General features: G+C 38.7%; 1 protein-coding gene across 3 annotated transcripts in view; it reads right to left on the bottom strand.

Moving 5' to 3' along the window:
• PARD3B (par-3 family cell polarity regulator beta) overlaps positions 1-23,569 on the bottom strand; it is a 1,005,179-nt gene that overhangs the window by 79,473 nt on the left and 902,137 nt on the right. The window lies entirely within an intron of this gene.

Genomic DNA, 23,569 nt, shown 5'->3' on the forward strand with positions numbered 1-23,569 from the left:
CCATGTTCGAATGCCAAGGCATGATCACAAAGGAAAACTCAGAAGACAGTTATGTCAGTGCATTCACAGATTCTGGTCACCATTTTTCACTCACTGATTATTGCTACAAGTGTTGATTAATAGTGGTGCTCACGCTGCTAGAATGCATTTCCCTGGAGGTGAAGAAAACATTCAAGAAAAAAAAAACAGAAAGAAGGAAAGATAATAATCAACCCATCCTTCCGCTACTCCATAATAACCCCGTGGAGGGTGTGCAAATCATGGCTCCTGATGATCTCTGTTAGCAGCTTCTGAGCCATTTCACTAAAAAGATCATCCATATGCATCAGATCACCGATTTGTCAATCAGTTTATAAGGCAATTAAATGCTCCCTGATCTCCTCCTTCCCCCTTTGGGAAAGGATAAAGTGATATAAACAGCAGGGCTCCAAGAGTGGTGTTAGGACATCTCATACCCGGCTGGTCCCTCTCTGTGTCTTTGTACCCTGTTTGAATTCTGGGAGAAAGCTTCTATGATAATATTGTGCAAGACTGGAATTTACCAAGGCTGATTAGCTTAGGACTTATTTTTCTCTCATCAGTAATGCCATACCTCTTATCCATGGAGGGAAACTAATGAATTGGATTTAGAGAGCGAGAACATTTCTTAATAAATGCAATATGACAGGAGATATGAAAAACGCAGATGAGGATACCGCAGGGGAGGTTGGCATGACCAGGCGGTGTTACTACAGACCCTGCTCAGACCTCAGTTGGACAAGGGATGGATCTTGAAGGCTATCAGTTTCTCTTTGTCTGGTTCAATAAGATCATTTCCTGCTTCACGTTTCTCTCTCTGGGTGGCTTTTCTTATCTTTTCTATGACGTGTTTTTGTTCTTCTAATTCCTAACTGTCTCTAATGAGGAGCAGACAGGGGACGGCTACATTTGCAGTTCCCCTTTTGATTTAAGTGGAAAGACTAATTAGTATAAATTATGGCAAAAGAACTCAAGTCCCATAAGTTGGAAAAAGAAAAGCAAGGGAATTTAGAATATTGTATCTTCTTGCACTGAATTTGCAATTTATGCAATCTTACACATGGAATCAGGTTGAAGTTCATTTTGGCTTTCCCATAAATTTTTTTTTGCAGGTCATAGTCAACATCAATACTGAAATCTCACCTTTGGGTCACAACCTTCTACTTCGACATCTCATCCCTCACCCACCTCCCTCCTGGCACTTCGTTCGGGATCCTGTGCAATATAATTACTTTACAACAGTTCTTCTCCAGGTGACTCGTGCCTCTGAATTACAGCCTTTTTTTCTTCCCCACTTCATCCAGCATGGATCTCTGTGTGGCCAACTGGGAAGATATTTTTTCTTTGCTTTGTCTCTCAGTGGAACTATGTGAGACATTCTGTTGGTGATTATGCAAAAAAGGAAGTCATCTTAGCTTCCAGCCCTCTAGCCACCTACAGGGCAGGGAGTTCTTGTCCACCATGAATGTTTACCGTGACTCTAGCTCTCATTCTTTGGGAAACTGCAATAATGCTTAAGTAGTTAAATGTTTCCCTTTGTGAGAAGGAAAGAGAAGTTCAGAGATTAAAACAGAAACAAACATACAGACAAAAAAACCCATTACCTAAATCTGGTGGAAGACTTTCCAAGGGGGGGGGTGTCACATGATCTGGGCTCAAAGCTAATGATGTGATTGTCAGCAATCATGTACGTTTTCTGAGCCTCAGTTTTCTCTTCTGTAAAAATGGGTTCCTGTCTTCATTGAACTGCCTAGATGTAATGAATGCAATGAGGATAATGTCTTTCAAAATGCATGGCAGTATATAAAGTACCATATGTACATCAACGAGACGTTACTATGAGGACAGCTCATTTAATGCATGGAAAAGACCCCGTGAGAGCGTATTGTTGTTTAGGTGATCACAATGCTGCTAAATTCTCACTCTAATATCTCACTTTATTTGGTCGTTTCCAGCATTCATGAATGCAGAGACAGGCCAGGGACCAGACTGCTGAGCAAGAGGAGGAAATAAATGGAAAAGGCTCCCACAGATGGGCAACCTCATAAGCAAGCATGCCCTTGCCAGTTTGAACTGGTGCTTGCATTTGGAGCTCCTCAGAGGAGAGGGATGCTGTATGAAGATGGCAAATCCCCGGCGGATTATTAACAGAGTCTCAGTCTTAGCCATTGCACTAACCAGAGCACTCTGCATTCTGCAAGGAAGCAGACAAAACAGAAAGGGGGGAAGTAAAAAAAAGGAGGAAGTAATAAACTGATACAACCTCTCAACTACAGCAACCACGAAATCCTTATTTTACTACAACCGAACAACCTACTACAGAGCGGCATTACATGTAAAGTAAATCTGCCCTTATGATGCTGGTAGCTACTCCTCAGCCAAAAGTCCTCAAATCCCGTTAACCCTCTTGTGGGTGGGTGTGAGTAGCAAGACACAAGTCTCGAACGTATTAGGATAATATCTTTTCTCCCAAACTCCACTAGCAACTTCGGTGCTGCAGAGAACTGGGTTTAATATTTAACAAGTTGCAGCTGTAAGGCTAGATGTGTGCAGCAATTTCTTCCCATATGTTCTTGCATGCCATTCTTTTGCATCTTGCGCTGGAAACGTGCATACCCTACGGACAGCGTTTCGTATTCTTCACAGCGCTGTTGGGTGGCACCTTCTTTGCCTGCTGATACCAAGTTGGCAGTTGGCGTAGCCTCTCCGTGATCTGGTATTATCTTTCATTCGTGCTACCAGATGGATACCAGATGGGTAATTGGAGCCAGCGCCCCTGCCCTGAGTCCACACCAGAGCCCATGGGCACAGACCTGTCAGCGGGCTGAGCCTCAAATGGTGCTTCAAAGAAATACTCCTTAAAACTGTATGCATCTGTTCCCTACGCTAATGACCCTATAGAAAAAATAATAAAAAGGAAAGAAAAAAAAAAACTCTTGTAGACAAGCTTTTCTTTTACTAGATGCTACATCTGTAAGAAGAGGGGGAAAGTAACCATATAGGGCTTGTGGATGTCAAACTCATTTCTCGCTAATGGTACCTCTAAAAAGCCACCAACTCAAATAGCCACATCAGTAGAGAAAGTGAAGGCTAATCAATCTATTCCTTTTTTGGTGATATCCGTACAATATAGACTCTCAATTCCAGAAGGGCAACTTCTTCATGACATGTTCTGAGTTAAAAAAAAAAAAAAAAGGAGAAAAAGAAAAAAAAAAGAAATCTAAGAGCTTTGAAAGACCTCAGTGATTCCTTGAGAAGAACACGGGGTAGAGATAAAAAGAAATGCACAAAATGGGAAAGACCTATAGGAAGAACTCATCCCTAATCTATTTCTCTTAAACTGATGCCTCGGTTGTCACTTGCGACAAATTACATTTAAAAAAATATCCTGATGGATCATCTGGTTGTTTCAAGTGTGTATTTCAGCAGTTCATTATGAAAGTTTATTTTCTAAATTAACTACAAATAAAGTGAAATCTTCCAACCATTCACTCACACAATGCTGTCAGCGATTTTTTTTTTTTTCTAGCAGACATCAAAGCATATCCCCAATCCATGCCTGGCTCTCTTCATGCAGAAGTTATCACAAACAGGTTATGTGTTCCCTTAGGTTACTATGGAAACACTTTCTTTTCAGGTCATCCACTTACAAAGGTAACATTTGCATTAAAATATGTTAGAAGTTAATTTTTTTTAACACTCAAGTGGGGTCATGCCACCATATCCAGATCTATTATTTCAAAATCCATGAACATACATTGATTTAATCTATAAAAAGACTTGAATGAGGTGCTCACCCTATAGGTGTAATTGCCTGCACGTCAGGTAGGTACTTGGAGCATTGTGAAAGACACTAACCAAATTAACTTTTATCGCAAAGGAAAACGTGGCAGTGACCCACTAGCTGGCATTCCTCATTACATTAATTTGTTGAATATTTACGTTTGTGTCATCTCTGACACAGAGAGAAGACACTGGAGATGAGAACACAGCTATGAAAAGGTTTGACAGCTTTAGAGATTATGAGATTACTCTGCCTCATTTTACCCGTTTGAGCCATCAAGAATTCAATTTGGCAAGCATTTGTCTAAGGGCAGCAAAGCCCTCAGGATGGGTACAATGTAGGGCTAACACATGCACAAGCTCTCAACTAACTTGTGTGATCCTACACCAGGTAGGATGTGATTAAGTTTTACTTCCTGGTAGAAACAAGACGTAGTAGAGAAGCACTGACAGAAGAAGGGTGATGTGGCTAGAGCAGCTGGGGAAGACTTTGCAAAGGAGATTATTGTGGCAGTGTAGACATACAAAATGTGGGCATATACTACTAACATATGGCATCATCCTGCAGGCTAATGGGACTACTTATGTAAGCCATCTTCTAGCTCACTCGTGTAGACCACTCGTTGGTGATTATAGCTGGCTGTTAATGAGGGACTCTGACCAAGTAAGAATCTCTGTGTCCTGTGGACCACGAGGAATTCCTCTTCAAAAGCAAACAACCCAGCTCTGACTGCATCATGCAGTCAATGGCTACTTGCAAAAGGCAGTGAGATGAAGCCCATGCTTTACAGTGAAGGGAACTAGACTGCATATCCATGGAAACTTCTTTGTTATTCTGAGATGCTTACAGAGGAAGTATCTCGATCCTCCTCCTTTTCCTGAGAGACACCTAGAGAAAATGGCGCAGAATTCAACAAGCCTTTATCAGGTATATCCCCTCTACAGGAACAGCATTATGGGATGCTAGAAGAAGGAGGTAAAAGTGGATGCTGAAATAGACTGTGAAAAGGGTATGTCTTTCATGCACCCTTCCACATTGAAGGAGAGGCAGGTGAGGTCTAAGGGCTGACATCCATAAGGTTTTTATATGGCAGAAGAGACCTGAGTAGCCCTATCTTTAACTTCCCTGGTCAGTTATCATGGCAGAGAAGACTACGTGGTATGCTGGAGCCAACAGAAGCTGAACCATTAACGACTGGTTTTACCAGCATCCCTGAACCACTGTCCACCTGTATGAAATAAGTAAAAGTTCGGCTCTTTCTCCTTCACTGATTTTGGTCACATACTACAGAATCAAAAGCTTTACTGTAGTCAAAATGTCTTTCTATCTTTTTCCTGTCAGAGGCCAGAGAGTCTTCCAGAGAAAGATGGTAGGATGTACTGACAGGATTTGTGCTAACCGTGTTCCTTGTCTCCTTGCAGTGTGTGCATACGAGTGTATGTGTGTGTTTATGTTTCCGAGTAGATTGTTTTAATTATCTGCTCCATTATCTTTCTAGAAGCTGCACTTCATTGTATTAAGCATATTTATCAATAAGAAATGAATGCCATCCTGGGAGCTGATTTGTTCAAGGTAACTTTCATTACAGTTACACTTGCATGTCTGATGATGGTTCTACACTTGTGCTGTTTTATTTATAGCTGCAGATCTTTCATATTGAAAGCTAAACGGGAGTCTCAGTGGCCACTTGTGTCCCTGACCAGAATTTACCTGGAAAGAGATGTGGACATATGAGTTCCAGGAACACGTATGATTATTTTTCAATCACTACTTATTATGGATGAAGATTGGTCTCCCTCAGTCCACACCATGCCCAGATGCTATTTCCAAACAGTAGCAAATAAAGGTAGCACAGTTGCACTTTGGGTGTTGCATACCTCAGGAATTTTAAGCTAGACAAAAATACGATGATCATTAACGATAAAGCAATAAGCAGAAGTTCAGTGGTGTTTTTGTAAGTTGGAAACTTTTCCATGTTGATTAACTGAGTATCTTACATTTATTTTCTTACCAGAATTAAAAAGGTAGTCACATGGGATGTGGCATCTGTCCAGCTTGTTTCCTAGTTGACAATGGAAATATGACTAGGCAGTAAGCGCTGTAACCCAGAGACGAGCAGGTTGACATCAGAGTTGAGCTTGCTATCAAATTGGAGAATCACTCTTAAGGTAGAGAAGCCTGTAGGATTCTACAGGCTTTCTGACTGGCACATGTCTGGGCACACACACTTACCAACAGTTAAGGAAAGGAGGCCAAAAAATCAAGTACTTTTTCTAGAACTCCACCTTGCAATATCGGAAAGAAGTGTGTATCCACTACCACTTCTAGCTTTGAAGTCAAGATTGTGTCACCGCCAGATACAAGGATAGCGTTTGAATGGGACAGACCGTGAGAGTTGCATAAGGGTGTAGAAGCACATGCCCATGAGCCTACAACCAGCACTCAGGTGTAGCTAGGAAACACAGTGGGGCAGAGATTAAAAAAAAAAAAAAATGGCTCTGAGAGGAAAGGAGAGATGAGACCAAACTGAAATAGAATCTGTGTTCAAGATTGTCCATGATAAGATGGCAAATTGATAGGATTTGGGGTGAAACTGAAATGGGTGACCAATCCAGGTCAGGGAATTCCAATAGGAACTGTATCGCTAAGGTTCTAGGGGTTCCGGAGGTATCAGCCTCAATGGAAATCTGATACTCAGGAGGAGGTGAAGTCCCAGTCCCTGAGAAACAGGAGGTCATAAAGATCAGAGTAGGGCTGGCTTGATTCGAAGAACACTTTTGAAAAAGGATCTCACGGATTTTCCTATACTCTCCCAGGACTGGGCACAGATCATAAACCTATAGGAACCCAAGTAATCGTATTTGCAGGGGTAAAGGTGGGAGGGAGGCAGTCAAGGAGGGGGAGGGGAGAGTCTGGGAAGGGAAGGGGGCCAGGGAGCCAGTCAGGCCCTTTTTGAAATTCTCATTCAAATTAAGCTGTCACCAAAAGGGACAGTGAATATCAGTTTGATATGAGAAAGAACAAGCATTCAATAATGCTGCGGTCTCATGCATACCGTTGTAAACCCATAGTGAGAATTTTCTACTATATTATAAATATGATTCTGTTATTAGATTATCATCCACACTGAAGACCTCGGTATAGGAATTAATAAAGTCATGCAACCAGTGTATCTATGTCTGTGGCAGGAACTTCACTTTTCATTCTAAATAACTATAATAATGCAGCTTGGCAGAGAAAATAAGATTTTTATATATTCATAGGTAACTACATATACATAACCCCTCACATGACATTCTAATTATTTTTTACATCTTTAATGTAAACAAGAAAACCAAAAACTCAACCCTCTGAATTTCTGGGGCCTTTCAGCTCAGCCCTACTGAAGTTACACTGATGGGCAACTAGGAAGCCAGCTTTCTTACTACATTTTGCAGCCTCCTTGAAATGGTCAGGAAACCAATTTGGAAGTTTTACACCATGTCTCGCTTCTGCAGGACCATTTACAGAAAAGCTAGGAGTTGCTGTAGGAGGGGGAAAAGCCATAATATTTTCCAGCCATATCACTAGATAGGCATTGTTTTACTGTGTGTGAATAAGAATAGGCAGCAGCTAGGAAAATGGCCTTTGTGATGCAGTAAAACCGTCCTGGAGCTTGCTATGATTCACCATTAAGAAATTCCTTCTTAAAGGAGGTTTAAACATTACAATGAGTATTGAATTCTGGACTCAGGGACAGTGTGAGTGCAGGCAATTTACCACTGATCTCCCAGATTCCGCAGAAATGGCCAGTGGGTGAAACTTGCACAAGTGCTCAGTATGCAGGAGTGTTGCTAGAAATGGTGCCACAGACCAAACCGCAAGGGGGCCATGGTACCAGAACATAACTGATCTTCCTGGGGAGCTGGCAGAGAAGGCTGAAACTGTTCTGCCTGAGGTGAGGCCGGACGAAAGGTTATGCGGCTGATGAGGAAACTAACGTGGATATTTTCTTGTTTGTGGAGTGGCAGACTTTCCATACCGTCCACCTGGAGAGCAAAGGGTTCTCAAGGTGGCTGTCACACGGGAAACAAACCTAAAAGAAAGTGTTCCCTCCTAATTTGTGGGCAATAGTATGAGGATGAAGGGTAGACGCAGCCACAGGTAATACACAATGACAGGGCTGGGGCAAATAAAAATCAGGGCACAGAAAGCTGATCCCTTGTCCACGATTCCAGAGAAACCATCTGAGAAACTAAGCAGACACAAGGTTCTCCTCCAGGCATTGCTCAGGACTTTGGTTCCTTTCCTGTTTTCAAGCTGCCAAACCTCTAACAGGAGGTGTGATTCCAGGTGTGACAGCCAGGCCCGCCATTGAGGTAGGAGAGGACTTCTTTACAGTTAGGTGTCAGGATAAGAGAATCAAGGAAACTTCAACCATCTTGTTTAAGGAACAACATCTAGCTTTCAATTAAGGAAACAGACAAGAAGTCAACACAGAACTGTTAACAGGAGGGCTCAGGAAGAACCTGGCAAAATGAATGAAAAGAGCCCAACAGCTAGAAGAATTTGGGTGAAAATTTTGAGTATCATGAATAAAGAAAGAATCCCATAAGATTCAGATAGGGAAAACAGGTTACTTAAAAAGAAGAAAAATCATGTCAGCCTTGGATTTCTTCTTCCCTGATATTAAAAACCATAAGACGATGGAATGTCTAGGGAAAAATCCCTTAGGAAGCAGGTATGTCATTCATTTAACAAATATTTATTATATACCTCAAAGCACCAGGCATGGTTGTAAGTGTTGAGATTTATACATAAAGGATACTATCAGATTTCAAGGATTTAGAAATATACTAACTATATATCCTTCCTGAAGTGAAATTACTCAAAAGGGTAAGCATGTTAACAGAGAGATGAATCAAGATAAAGAGCCCAATGCTGGGGATGTTGTAGCAAACAGGCTGGCATTAGACACGAAACATAACCCCTGGATGATATCAAATGTGCCACATAAAAAATATTAAAAGAGAAGACATACCCTCTTCTTTAAAGACTCAGTCTAAAATAGCACATGTTAAAAGTGTGAGGGAAAGTTGTGATAACATATAGTCACGTCCCTTTGTTCCTTTTACATGGAAGGAACTCAACAGAGATGATTTCATTTATGCTGTTGATAGAGAAGACAGGATAAAGAATGTTTTCATAAAGTCAGTATGAGTGAAACTACTAAATAAAAAAAATCCAAGAAAATATAGCACATGGGGTACAAAATAGGAAACGGAACAAGGTGTGCAAACCCTAAAGTCCAAAACAAAATGACAGAAGGAATAAGAACGACAGTTATAATAACAGATATAAATGAGCTAGACATTTCTTTGGAAGAAAAAAACCTCAGAATGAATCAAACATCACATTTCAGCCTTTTCCAAGAGACAGACCTAAAAAAAATGACGCACAATGCCTCAGAAACAAAATGGTACTTGGGGACTTTAACCTCAGGTTCATCTGTCTTTGACAGACCTAGAAAGTGCTAAATAAGGACATACAATATCAGAAACAATATAATTAAGTTATCTAACTATATTATGCCAATGGTAGGACACATGTTTCTCACACTTAAACATTTGAGAAATGAATGGGGATGGCTCCTAATATAAAAGTTTACATTAAAAAATGTTTATTTATTTATTTTGAGAGAATAAGCGTGCAAGCAGGGGAGAGGCAGAGAGATGGGGGAGAGAGAATCCCAAGCAGGCTCTGCGCTGTCAGCACAGAGCCTGATGCAGGGCTTGATTGCACCAACCATGAGATCATGAACTGATCTGAAATCAAGAGTCGGCCATTTCACCAAATGAGCCACCCATACACCCCTAAAATCTTGCATTTAATGCGGTGGTGTTTTCTTTTTGTTCTTTTCCTGAAAATCTGTCATTATATTTATAGTGTGTATAACAATTATGCTGACTTATATTTAAGGAAATATAGTGACACAAATATGTTATATACTAGAATGAAAGTATCACAAGGCAGAGATTGTTGCCCATTTTGCTCTCTGCTACATCCTCAGCAGCTTGCCAGAGCTTGGAATGTCATAGGCACTCAATAAGTATTTATTAAATAATAAGCATTTTTAGAAAATCATCAGTTTAAATTTAATTAATTTAACTCTTTAAAGCTTTATTCATTCATTCGTTTGTTCATTAATTCATTCATTTCGAGAGAGAGAGAGCATGTATGTAGGGGAGGGGCAGAGAGAGAGAGAGAGAGAGAGAATCCCAAGCAGGCTCTATGCCCAGTACATGGCCCCACAGGGGGCTTCATCTCACGACTGTGAGATCATGACCTGAACCAAAGTCAAGAGTTGGATGTTCAACAGCCTGAGCCACCCAGGTGCTCCTAAATCATCTAAATCTTTAAATGACAAAGTTACAAATACTATGTCAACTTTTAATAAATGCCCCAAGTTGCAGAATTCAATATCCTTGGCTACAAAATAGTAAAATTATACATTCATTATAAAATCTTAGGTGGAAAAAACCTAAATCCTTAAAAATTAAAATAATGACTATATAAGTCATTCTTGGTCAAAGAAAAAAATCTTAAATTTCAAATTACCTAGAAAAAAAATAAGAGGAAGAGCATTAAGATATTAACATTTATGGAAGTACATCAAAATAAATTAAAAAACAGGGGTGCCTGGGTGGCTCAGTCAGTTAAGGGTCTGACTTCGGCTCAGGTCATGATCTCACAGTTTGTGGGTTCGAGCCCCACGTCAGGCTCTGTGCTGACAGCTCAGAGCCTGGGGCCTGCTTCAGATTCTGTGTCTCCCTCCCTCTCTGCCCCTCCCCCACTCGCACTGTCTCTCTCTCTCAAAAATAAACATTAAAAAATAAAAACAAAAAAACCCAAACTCATTGCCTTAAATTATATTGTCACTGAACATGATTAAAAACTAAAATAAATAAGCTAAATAATTCAAAAAGTTTGCTTTATCTCTTCTTAAGAAGAGAAAAAAGTTCATGAGGTAAAAATAAATGTATTAGAACACAAAAACAGAATTAGTAAATATATTAAGTGGCAAAAAAACATAAAAAAATACTAAAAGGTTGAAAGTTTCAATGAAATAAATAATGTTACGGAAAAAGATAGCAAATTTCCAAAATTTAGTAAAGGAGGAAACATCTTCTTTTCCAAAGATCTCCATCTATGGGAAAAGTTGAAAAAGGTGTCAAAGAATTACCCACAAAAAGCATGAGGCTAGATGGTTTTATGGATGATTTATTTGAAATCTTGACAAAGAGATAATTCCTAGACTATAGAAATTGATGTAACATATAGTAACAGAGGAGATGCTACTCAAATCATGTTACAAAGGTAATATAACTCTTCTATGTAAAACTGCTACCGTTAGGGGGAAAACCCCTTAGATATCACTTTTCTTTACAAATACAGACACAAAATCACAAATGGAAATACCTATAACTCATGTCCAGCTCTATCTTAAAAGAAAAAACAGACATCTTGTGGTATGTGAGTGTAGATTTATTTTTTCATCACTGCAAGGGCCATTCAATATTAGAAACTCTATTAATATAAATCATCTCATTAATAGAAAAAGAAGAAAAACCATATGACCATCTTGATAGATGTTTAAATGCCTTTTGAAAAAACTAACAAAAATCTCTGGTTTGTTGACACAAAAATTAAAGCTTCTTTTTCTCTGAAGTATCATAAAGTTAACAGGCTATTGACAAAGTTAGAAAAATTTTCTGAATGGTATTTGATAGTAGAGGCTTAATAATACTCTACATCAAGAACATTTACAATTTAAAGGCAAAAAAGGCAAACACTATAATAGAAGAAAAGGAAAATTCATAAAAAAGAAGAAATCTACATGACCAATAAACACATGAAATGTTGTATCTCAGTTGTAATTTAATGAAAACAAAATAATTTATATGAGCTATCAAACTGGTAAAAACTAAGAAAAATGAAAACAATGAGATTTAGTAGGTCTGGTATAAAGCCTGTACAAAACGGACCATTAACATTTGTTAAATGTTTTAATAAATACGCTGCTGGGGAGAATACAAACTTCTCGGCTTTTCTGGAGGCAATTTGTATCAATTAAAATATTTTTCATAGCCTTATATTAAATAATATTTTATATTGATTTATGATAAAGATAAAGAAATAATTTAAGAATGCAAAGATTTATCTATATGACTATCTATCTATAATTATTACCTCATTACATATAGGGAATAATGAAGATAATCTAAACATCTAACAATGATAGCATGATTAATCAATTAGTGAATTAAACATTACATTCAAATTTTTGCAGATTATTTACTGACACAAGAAATGTTTATAATATAACAGAAAGTGAAAAAAGTAGCTCCACTAACAGCATATCAAGTAGAAGCTCAATTTAATTACTACATGTGATATGCATGTATGTGCATGTATTTGTATAAGATAGGCCAAAGCATAAAGTATTCATTTATTGTGTGGTTGATGATACATGAGTTACATTTCTGCTTTAACACTTTTACCTATTATGTAAATTATTACAGTGAGCATGTATTACATTTATAATAAAAAAATTAATGTAAAAGGTAAAAATAGTGACTTCAGGAAAACAAGAAAGACTAGAGTATGCCAACTATATTCACCTGGTCTTCAAAATATTTTTGTCTATATAATTGGAACCTTTCTTCAGATGTTCATTTAACAGCTGCATAAACCATTGACTGCTAATTAAAATATTTGCAAACTGTGTACTTATCTATCTTTATCTGTATATCAACATATACGAATATACTATATTGATATATGGATATAACCAAGAAAAGCAAACTCTGTGCCATTATGTTTTAGATGGGATGTATTCAACATTATTTATTGAAAAAATTATCGAGCCCCTAGAGTGAAACAAATATGATGTAAATTCTTATAAATAAAATGGTCAATCAACCAGATATGGAACTTACAGTCTAGACTAGAGGTTTTCAACCTTTTAAAAGCATCACCCACAGGAATATAGTTTACATTATGAGCTAGTAGATACGTGTATCCGTCTACAGACTGGATATGAAACAAGAACTTCACGAAGCAATACTCATAGTTACTACCAGCCATGGCCTCTGATATATCCTATTCTATTCAAAATCTTAAAAATGTCCATTGTGATTAATTGGTTTTATGATCATCTAATAAGCTGTGACACACAGTTTGAAAAACTACCCTCTAGGGTAGGTCTCACTCAGTAATTGGGACAGATGTGATACACAAATGCTCAAATCCTCAAAATGAGAGGTTGGGAGTAAAGTATCATCGTGAAACATAATAAAAGCCACTTCATATTTGCTTTGAAATTCCAAAGGGCATTGGAATAGCTTACGTAGAGGCAGAATGCCCTAAATGCAGACAAAAAGGAAACTTTGCAGGGATTAAAGCAAATCTATCTGGTTCATTGATTAGTCTCCTTTTCCTATTTGTTTATCAATTTTTTTCCTGTACAATGATTTCTAAATTTCTCATTATGTTCAAAATTATGTTTCCTGTCTGCCTTTCCCACCAGACATGAACTTCTTATTCACTTTTGAATCCTCAGAGTCAAGTAAATTTCTGGCACAAAGAAAGAAATTTGCCACAAAAATTAAGGTCTAAGGAATTAATTGATAAATGAATAAATGAAAAACCATATGCTTTGAAACTTTGTCCTTCAATATTGGGGCCCGAAATGTACCACATAAGTGAGAATGAGTTTATTCTTTTCCTTAATTGATTATAGGACATTAACAGCTTTACGTCTTATTTTAGAGTTAAGATCTTCAAGAAAGTTGGGAAAATTGTAAGAGCTTCTCATTGGGACACTATTCAAATTTCTGATAAATTAAATTTATGAATCAACTAAGTGAAAATGTTAAATGTTTGAAACAAAATTTCAGTTCTTTTCTGTTTGTGTGTCATCTTTTCATTCCCCTATCACTGTGTACTTGAGGACTAGATTTTTTTTTTAACCTTACATATACACATCTATATGTAGAAACAGGAGCAGGTTATCCACTTTCTAAAACTTGGAAATTTAAAAATAGTTCTAGAACCACACATCAACCACAAACTGCTAAAATCCCATAGCATTTTTTTCCCAATCACCAATTTAAGTATTATGTTAAGAGACTTTTTCCGGCCATCACTCACGGTAATTGTGAGACCATGAGTGCCTCCTCTGGAATGTGAGTCTCTGATTCCTTTATAAGCACATACATTTTGTTAGTAAAGTACTGCCTGACAATTTAAACCTGGGGAAGTTACTGTAAAGGGAACTGCATGGAAAACAGGCAACCTGGTCCATACTAAATAGATGAATAAAAGAAAAGTAGCTGATCTATATAAAAAATTACAATTAAAATGTTTCTGCTCTTCAGAAACAATCTGGACCTCTGGCAATTAGTGACGATGGGAAAGCAAAACTGAAAAATGGAGATTTCTCCACATCGTTTGGGGGTATCCATTATCATAGAGTGATCCAGAAGGTTCATTAGAGGAAAGCCATCAGATCATGACAGAGAATGTCTTTCTCATACAACATTTCCTACTGTTTCTCTAAGGAGAAATTTCAAAACAATGTCTTTGTGCACACGCTCCAACCTCACCCCCTCCCCAGTCAGGTTTTTCTTCTTTGTTGTTAAGTGTTGATGCAAATGTTGGGCTTGCTGTATACTGAATACAAATCGCTAAGTATTCAGTGAACGAATAAACCAACAAGGGAATAAAGGCAGAAAAGCTATTTCCCTCATGTGTTGCTTTGGCTTTGCTGGCTAGGGAACGGAGCTATGTCTTAGTGAAAGATGACACAGAATGAACTAAATCATTTGAAGAAAGCCCGATGGAGATAAAACCCAAGAACTCCATTACTTTACAAAAGTCTTATCTCAGAGCTAGGAAAGAAACTATTTCTCAATTGTTTATAATAACAGCATTATACCAGTTCTTCTTAGATCATTTACTTGAATAAATGGAAAGTTTTCCTGTGCCTGGCTGAAATCAACTTTTACACTTACTCATAGACACTCTGAAAATTAGCACTATGATTTCAAGCCTCAGCAGTAAACACAGAGAAACAAATGAATTTCACAGAACTGTAAAGTCACAGGCTCTGATATGTGTCATTACGATTGTATTCAAAAGTGGTCATTCTTCTTGTGGAGAACGGCCATTTCAGAATTGCTGTAGTGATTATAATCATTTTAGAGTTCTCTTTTATTCAAGTGTTCCTCCTATTGCAGAGGAGCGTTTCTGTGAGTTTTCTTTCTCCCATAACACCATACTTGTTACTGCTTAATAAGAACCAAATGATGGTAAGCTTGCAAATAACTCTGGTTTGAAAATTTTCTTAAACTGAAAGAACAAGATGGCCACCACAGTGATCTGATTGGCTAATTACACAGGAAGCTGTCTGAGGGGACCATTTTGGGTTCCAGGATCTGAACACAAACATGGCTCAGGTTGGGTCTTAATTGTCATCAAGGTTAAGCGATACAGGTGTTATGAATGCCAGTAAAATGTATCTCATATCTTCCACTCCAAACATCTTCAATGAAAAAATTTAGTACCTGAAGTTAATTTCAGAATTTTGGAGCTCTGCTAAAATAAAACATAGCCAACTGATTTTAAACAGCTTTGAGAACAGTTTAGGAAATCTGGAATTCATAGGCGTTTCTGCTATGGTTTTTCCAATATTACATAAAATGGTCATTTCTCCCATTGCAGTAGAAGAAAAGAATGTGATTATTGTAGAAGTTGGAATTTTGGGTTTTAACCATGATCCAACACAAACGGTTGTGGTTTGGGGGAACTTAACCTATTCTAAACTCGACATCCTGAGCTGGAATTAATTGTTCATTAGAAGCAGAAAGAGTTCTGTTTTTCACTCTAATGTAAGTATCGCATAGGGTTATTTGACATATTATGGAAAAATAATGTGGTTTTGAACTTTCTTTTTCTGTTTCTTGGTATTTAGGGTTGGGTTTAAGCCAGAGATAGGCTAACTTATTTGATTATAGCAAAAAAGAATGATTTCATTTTGACTTTTACAGAGAACTGATGAAACAATACCAATACCATTGAGTTAAAAAAAACTGTAAGAGTGCTAATTAAAGAGTAGTTTAACAGAGGCACAGTCTGTATGGGCTTATAAACAAATACTCAGAGTTTCCCTTTCTTCCAAACATCTCATGTAAAAAGTATATCTAAACAGCTGCCACAGTGATGCTCCTCTCCTTCTCTTTCTACTAGGAGTTAGCACACGTTAGAATATCAGCTTTGCTAATGGTTGTTGACTGTGGTGCGGTCTTAAAACCTTAATCTTCTCAACTGTGAAACAGGACTAAAAATACCTACCTCATGGATTTATTGTCTGGAATAATTTATATAAGGTATATAAGGTAGTGACACATATCTGTTGAAGTCAGCACTGAGTAAATGATTTCATATTTGTTATTAATCAGGTTGTAGTATAACTTACCGAGTACATAATTTGCACATATTCTCTTTATATTCCCCTCCACCTCCTATTTTAAGTCATTAACTAGAGCCTGGTATTTCTCTGCTTCGGGGTTTTGCAGAGCTGAAAGCAGAAACTTCTTTCTTCTGGTCTTGGGTCTTTGATTTTAGCATAAGCTCATTAAAGAGATTAGGTGCGCCCCCGGGGTCAAGGATGAAAGGAGTGTACTTTTGAAGAAAAAGTTTGTGTTTGGGAGAGAGGGAAATAGTTATTGACCTTTTGACCAATGGGCTTTGCCAAAGTCTCTTACAACCAGGCCAGAGAGTCACCACCTGAAGGGACTACGGCTATACCTCAGTGACAACCAGAGTGTGCATGACTGGACGGTCTCCTAAATGCTTTGTGTGTTGTGTAATGTCCCAGGACTCTGGAATAACAGAAAGGGTTAATTAAGCTCCAATCATGACAAAGTAGGATGGTTGTTTGCCTAATGTAATATATTATTTCTAAAAACCTCAGTATGTGCACCATTTAAAAAAAAATCCTCACATTTATTGAACACTTACTATATGCCAGACAATATTCTGAGTGCTTTACATGTAATAATCATTTAATTGCCACAATATTTATATGAGTCCCAGGAGAACTATTATCCTAGTTTTAAAAAAGACTGAGAGGTTAAAGAAATGGTCCAAATTTACCAAGTTAGTAAGTGATATATCCTGGATGTGAATGTAGGCAGTCTGACTTCAGGGTCCATGCACTCAGACATTATGCTAAAATGCTTCTCATACATGCTATATTATTAGGTCTAAGATGTGACCAGATGTGAAGACAGGCATAGCTCACAGTAGCTGTCTTCAGGGCAGAATTTTAGTCGGGACATGCTCCATGTTAGTTGTAGCAACTGGCCATGGACCACAGCCACAGAGGGCAGACTAAGACACAAAAGGCTTCCTTTGGGGGAGGTGAGGACCAGTTTATAGGACAAACTGGTGCCACTTTCAGAATCAGGTCAATGCCCACAGGAAGCCAGTCAGACTGGGAAGTCTAGAGACAGCTCATACATAAAAGTGAAGCGTTGGAGAAACCTCAGGCTGTGGAGTAACACCAAGGCATCAGCCAAGGGCCCTTGCCCCTTTATGTCATAGACAGTTCCCAGGGGTAGATTCCATTAACTCCTCTCTCATTTCTTCCTTCTACACTTGCCCTATAGGGCCTAATTTTGGATTTTATTAGGGTTAATCAAATATCTTCTTTAAAAAGAGAAGTCTCTTAGGGGATGTTAAGAACTTTTATGGGTTAGATTATGTGCATCCCCATCCCCAGCCCCGAAAATTATAGCTGAGATGAACTGCCTGAGAGAAAGGGAGCTTTGTGGGAAGACAGGGATGGGGCAGAGAGAGAACTCTGGACTTCTGAGCACTCTGGGGGAAAAGGTGGGTCCAAAGTGGGGTGTCATGATGAGGAGGTAAGGGCGATTAAGGGTCAAGAAACCTGGGGAGACACTTGAAGACTGGTAGATGAGAAGGGGCTAGAAGGTCTCAAAGGTGTACCCAGAAAAGAAGAAAGGAATTTCCTTCTCTTCTCCCTGGCCCTGATGGCCCCCTGCTCTTGGGCTCTTTGGTTATTGTCTGTGATTAGCACAAGGGGATTGGGTTTTAGTGGGCTTTTGCAGACTGGTTTGGGACCCTAACAACCAACCATTTTTTTCTCCCCCATGGGAAAACCATCCCCAGTTCCAAATTGCCAATTTCTAAATGGGTTTCTGAAACACAGTGTATTTCTATGTTGGGAATTGCCTATAAATATGTTGCCTTCTTTCAAAATGATTTACACTATGTTTAAAAGCTAGAAATTCATTCATATGATCTCCATATAGCTAATATGCCAACACGCTCCCATGAAAGCCACATTGAAATATAAAGAACTAAAACTAACAACCAAAAGAAAAAAAATCTTCAATGTATTTTGTCTTTTTCCCTCACATTTTCACTACTTCCTTAAATCAAAGTGAGCAAGTCTCAACTCTCCAGCTGGCATTTGATGTTGACCAAACCTCATGCCCTTCCAAAATCCACCCAATTCATAGACAGGATGTGTTTTCTTCTCCTCTTCACTCTGCTTTGGTACCTCTTCCACTCCTCAGTTCAGCTGTTTTAAGAAATCTGGGAAAAACACTAATGTGTTGGTGGAGGGACACATTGGGAAGGAACTATTTATGGAGCTAATGAGGGCTCATCAACTGAGAAGAGACTGGAAGGTATATGGTAGGCGCTAAATTATGATAGTAGATGTATATATTTGATGGCTCTAGTTCTTTATCTCATTCTATCTTTTGGAGCTTTTACCAACAGAATATATCCTTTCTTTAAAAACTGTGATATAATTGACATACAACATTGTGTTCGTTTTAGGTATACAAAATAATGATTTGATATATGTATATAGAATCTATATTTATCACAAAACAACAATCCTTGAGGATATAGGTAGGGCAATTCTACCCAAAGAAAGAGAGCCACTTTTAGTCATTTCAAAGAATTCTATTGCCTCCCTGACCACTCCCCAACCCCCCCCCCCCCGCCCCCTCACCCCCCACCCCTGCCACCAGAGCAAATTCCTAGGTCTGGGGTGAATCAAAATGTCATTTGCCTGTCTAAATAAGTAGCCAGAGGTTGCATAATTTCTCATGTATAATTTAGTGAAGCTACCTGGGTTCCTGGAATGGCTTAAAGATCCTGGACCAGTAGACAAAAATAAATCTTGTTTCTCCTTTTACCAGTAATGGCAGCAAGTTTAACACTGACAATAGAACTGTTCTTTCTAACTATAAAGAGGAAAATACATGAAGGGAAAGGCCTTTTCGTACTCTTTCTTAAAAATTTAAGATGAAGAAAGTTTATATTGTTATTAAAACCAGAAGTTAGAGTAGACAACTACAAATCAGGCCTGACATCCATTTTTGCCTTCCTCTGTTGATTAGTAAGTTGATTTTCCTCTGGGGACTACCTCTTCATCTAGACTCATTCATGGGATCTGCGTAGGCCTGATCCTACTTTCTGGTTCCAGGGAGGACTTCGTGACCTAGTTCCGGCCAGTAAAAGTAATGCATCTTTCTGGCCAGGGGAGTTCAGAAGTGGGTATTGACCCAGGCTGAGTTAATAAGCCATTCCTAGATGTACTGGGGGTGAGACAATCTTCTTTATTTATTTTTTAAAATGTTTTTATTTATTTATTTTTGAGAGAGAGAGAGCATGCACAAGCGGGGGACGGGCAGAGGGAAAGAGAGAGACGGAAGCGCAGAATCTGAAGCAGGCTCCAGGCTCTGAGATGTCAGCGCAGAGCCCAATGTGGGGCTTGAACTCATGAACTGTGAAATCATGACCTGAGCCGAAGTCAGACGCTTAACCAATTGAGCCACCCAAGTGCCCTGAGACAATCTTCTTTTATAAAGTTGTTGGGTTGGAGCTTTTAGGGAGCTCCCTAAGAATCCTGCCTACAGAGAGAATAACAATGGAACTGGACCCAGCTTTGCCTGAGGTCAGATACACCTATGGAATTTAAAGTTATATAAGCCAACAAAACTTCCCTTTTTGCTTAGGCCAGTTTAAATTAGATCCCTGTTCTTTGTGACTTAAATGCCATTTACTAATCCAGAAATTTTCACTGGTATCCTTAGCTTTTTTTCGGATGTCGTTAAGGTGCAGAGATGGAAAATACGGACAACTCAATTCTGGTTTTGGACCATTGGCAGCAGGACCTCATTTCTTTTATCCCAAATATTTAGAAAATAACCTTCTGATAGTTTTTACACTTCATGGCTATTACACATTCCATCTTAAATCCCTTTCCTAAGATGGCTAGCAGGATCCCAGCATCTTGCTCTCCCTTTCCTCTGACTGCAGAATTCATCGGATGTAGCTTTCTCGTCTACACAGCTGCCAACCATGTTTTTTTCAAGTTCGCTCCTAGACCATCCTCATGATAGGGTGCACAGATCTTCCAGAGTGTTTTCCTTTATTCACCCAACCATCACCTGAACCAATCCCCTTTGCCAAAAAGATACATACAGTACCATCTATTTTATGACAGTGGAAACTATAGTACCTCCTCCCATCTAAATGTTTACAAACCCCTTTCTTAGATAAAAATTCTTATTTTAGCCAGAGAGTTAAAAAGAGGAGGATGTGTATAGTATTTGCCATGCAGCTCTTGAAAAAAAGACAATAATAAAGGTACTAATATTTTTTAGAAAACTCTGGAGCCATCCCATTTCTGAAATTACTTACAGGATATTCATGCTGCCATTAAATAAGCAGATAATCTTTATCTGCTAATAAAAAATACCCCAGCTTATTGCCAGAGGACTGTGATTGTCTTAACAAGTTTTACAGAAAATAAAATACCAGGAGATAACAGGTATTATGTTTTCTTTTGGCAAATATGAACATGTCACAGCTAGCATATCTTACTTAATTGGGCCTATAAAAACTCGCCAGGCCATTTCACTTCCAGTCATTGAAATTCTCTCAACTTGTTCTTTACAGCTTTTCAGAGTCTACATGAGAAAACAGCTACAGAACAGACTGGTTGAAAAGATTTGTAAGGTCTCATGTCCGTATTTACAAACCTTGCAATCTGTGTGTGTTCATTTATTTTAACACAAATGAAGTGAATAAATCAGGATCTCCTTTGGGAAAAAGAAAACCACCATATTTGAGACAAAAAGGACCAAATATGTCCACCGAGGCGACTCCTAAGTGGTCTCTCTAGAATTCCCAGCACCCTGGGCTGCACACCCGGCCTCCAGCAGAATTAACTGCTATCACTGAGCTCATTTCAAAGCGAATCCCTCTCTATACTACAGAATTTCTCACATATATTATTGGCCTTTTTTTTTTTTTAGTTTGGCCTTAGATGTCTGTATTCCTGGCTAGACTGTAAGTTCTCCCAAGGTAGAGATGATATATTCTGGGACTGGCACCTGGCCTCTATTAAGACAGAGCAAATATTTGTTAAAATTGGACAAGAGACAGAGAGAAAAGAGAGTCAGATGCAAATGCTATGGGAGCAAGTGAGAACTCAAGAGAGCAGTGGGGAAAGCCTTCAGCTCCAAGCCACTGGACATAGAACTACCTATAGGATGGCCTGGGAAAATCAGAAAGTTTGAGGTAGAATTATGAGGTAGAATTATGAGTATCGCTAACAACAATATATTAAAAAAAAATTCAAAGATCCTAATAACCTTTCCGGTGATTGCTTTACCAGTTTGGCTTTCAAGACCTTTGGGCACATAATTTTATTCTTTCTGGTCTAGTAGGTTCTTAGGCAACTTAATTTATTTTTTCTGTATTTTATTTTAGGGAACTTTATTTATTCTTTCTGGTCTATTTAGTTCTTAGGTAATTCCCTTCTCAATAGTTTAGAAGCTTTCCAGTATTGTGTGGATCCGGGGAATATTTATCAGGCTTCTAAATCTGAGGTACCTGGCCCGGGAAGTTCTGAGTCCGTGAAAGTGGTTTTTGATGATGCTGGTCCATGTAATCATTTTGTTAGAGAAGGTGAACTACTTTGCTTACTGCAGTGATTGGAATCAATGTCTTATTTAAAAAAAACTTTTTTTAATGTTTATTTATTTTTTTAGAGACAGAGCATGAGTTGAGGAGTGGCAGAGAGAGAGAGAGACACAGAATCCAAAGCAGGCTCCAAGCTATCAGTACAGAACCCAACACGGGGCTTGAACTCATGAACTGCAAGATCATGACCTGAGCCAAAGTCAAACCATTTAACCTACTGAGCCACCCAGGCACCCTGCCAATGTCCTATTTCTAGAATTGTGGGTCGGAAATCTTGATGACCATGTGAAGAAGCACCCGGGAGCCCTCTCTTGGGCTTCACCCTTCTCTTTCAGGGGCTGATGATCCAATTTTAACAAGCACTGTCCTTGACGATAAAGACCAGACTGATTAGGAACCACAGCCTGAATAAAAGCTGCCTTGTTGGGTCTGGTTGACCGGCAGGAATGAAATGTTACCTTTCTAAACTTGCTTTCCTAGATCTACCCAAAAGTAGGAAGACAACGGTGTAATTTCTCTGGCCTGTGCTGGACAAAAGATACAAGTGTTTTTCCTTGGCTTGGGGGGATGGAAGGGAAGGTTGCTGAGATTTGAATCCCTGGTTTGGAATATCTCAGGCGATCCCAAAGAGCACTAGTCTTTTATGAGAGTGCATTTCACAAGCATCCCTTTGGGAAGCCTTAGTCCCCACTTGTGTGGGAAACGTTAAAGTCAGTCGCTTTTGGCAAAGCTCAATACACTTGAGCATGGGAAACACAAATTAAAATAGAGATACTTCTTTATTCACTAGATTGTCTAATTCCACATTGCTTGGAATAAAAATTGAGTCATTAAGATAGAGAGGACCTGAGTGGATGGTTATCCATTTCACGATTGGTAATGGTCAGGGGAAACTCCAGGTCTCATGAAGGTTAAGTATCTTCAGCCTTTCAGCTTGACATAAGGGGATCCTATAAAGTAAGGTCAAAACAACCAGGACTTCTTGGTCTAAAATTACTTGTCTTATTTTGCTCATAGGAATTCACAGTGGTGTTGAGATGGAGAACTTTTCGATGCCCTGGACATGGTGTTCTGTTCTGCTTATGGTGAGAATGACTTCTCTTATTTGATTGCTTATTTGTTTCATCAAGGGAGCAGAACCTTATGCATACGGTCCATCATCAAAGTTAATATGTTGATCTCAGTTAAGTTTGAAATGAATTATTATTTAAATTGTCCTTCTGTGGAAATCTTTCGCTTCTGTTAGTGAGAGTCTGGGTGACCAGTGGCCCCGTCACTGTAAATGCCATTCTGTTTAATCCTAACATCTGTAATAAAACCAATAAAAAGCTATTTGTTTTGATCTATAGTTACAAAGTGCCTATCTCTGGAAGAGGCCAAAGCCATTTGGTAGGAGACTGCCAATCCTTAATTTGCATTTCTGATTGGTGTTTTTAAAGCCTATCATACAAGGAAGAAACTACTGGGCTGAGGAGTTTCAGTTGCTCTGCACAACAGTGGTGGGTGCTGCCGTTGACTTTCAAATGCTAGTGTAAAAGTGCTAGGTGCTACGCCTGGGATGCCATGGCACCAGAGTGAAAGATAGAGGGAATCAGCTTGGTTTCTGGACTCTACTCTCCCAACCCCGACCTGGTGAGCATAAGTATGAGTGTACAAATCAGGAAAGGAAACTTTCCTTTAATAGATTTGTCC

The sequence above is a fragment of the Panthera uncia genome (assembly GCF_023721935.1).
Source record: "Panthera uncia isolate 11264 chromosome C1 unlocalized genomic scaffold, Puncia_PCG_1.0 HiC_scaffold_3, whole genome shotgun sequence".
NCBI classification, from domain to species: domain Eukaryota; kingdom Metazoa; phylum Chordata; class Mammalia; order Carnivora; family Felidae; genus Panthera; species Panthera uncia.